Genomic DNA, 1,299 nt, shown 5'->3' on the forward strand with positions numbered 1-1,299 from the left:
GCAACACAATTTTGTTCGACTAGTGCCATTAGTGTCAATGAGTGAAACGGAAAAAAGGAATAAGATGATGAAACGAACACACTCAAACGCACACATTCACACACACACACACACACACACACACACACACACACACACACTCACACACATTCTGTGCAACAAAGGTTGTTAATTTTTTCCAGTGGAGGATCAATAAAGTACGATAATAATACATGTGCAGTTTTCTTTTCTTTTCTTATCTCATCTCACCTCACCTCACCTCACCTCACCTTTCCTCACCTCACCTCACCTCACCTCACCTCACCTCACCCCACCTCACCTCACCTCCCCTCACCTTATAAAAGTAAAGCGATCACCTAACTGTTGACGGAGTTAAAATACATTAGTTCCCAAAGAGTGCACATTAATTATTGGTCATTGCAATGACTCATTGTCATTGTTGTTGCATCGGTCGACTGATAGTGATAGTTTTTTTCTTTTACTAACTTTAACATGTCGCTTGTAAACTGTCAAAGAGAAGGGTCGACAACCATTAAGTTACATCGAACGTCACTTGAGAAAAAAAACAAAACAAACAAACATGCATCAGCTAATCATCAACCATTTTCTCTATAACCACGCCTGACACTGACACTGACAAGCCAAGACGGCTTCGTGTCTTTGCTTTGGGCTAATTAGCGTAACACTAATTGAAAATGTCATACCCCCCAATTAACACTTTTTGGGTAATTTAGAATGAGAAGTTGAGCTGCTCGGATCAAGTTTGTCAGGGCCAACCAACCCGGGTTTAAAGTGTCGCAGCATCTGTATAGACTAGTTAATGATAACTAACTTCCACTTGGGAATCAAACACACTTCCTTCTACTCTGCATGTAACTTTGAGTGGAAGAAGCTAATCGTTACACTTCAAACATCGGTGTCTTTTACCCCAAGAACGACAACTCTCACTCTTGTTTTTACGAGTTACAGGAGTTAAAATATTAGGTCTATGTTAATCTTTTTAATTCCAATAAAATAAACAAATAGTCGAATCGCAGGTGGTTGGAGTGCGCCACTGGTATGTCCTAATTCTCTACTTTCCCTCTGTCTTTCTGTTTCTCTGTCTTACTTTTTCCCAATTTTACACTTAATGACTGGTTATTGTGTCATTATTGTGCTTCTCTTCTTGACTGTTGAATCCAACAATCACGATGTTAACATTTCTTTGCGTAGGCCTATGGTATCTTGAAATGAGTTTAAAGTACGGTACACACGAGTGTTTACAATACAAAGACTTATCTGGGGAGTGTAAACCCCCCC

The sequence above is a fragment of the Aplysia californica genome, unplaced genomic scaffold (assembly GCF_000002075.1).
Source record: "Aplysia californica isolate F4 #8 unplaced genomic scaffold, AplCal3.0 scaffold00081, whole genome shotgun sequence".
NCBI lineage: Eukaryota > Metazoa > Mollusca > Gastropoda > Aplysiida > Aplysiidae > Aplysia > Aplysia californica.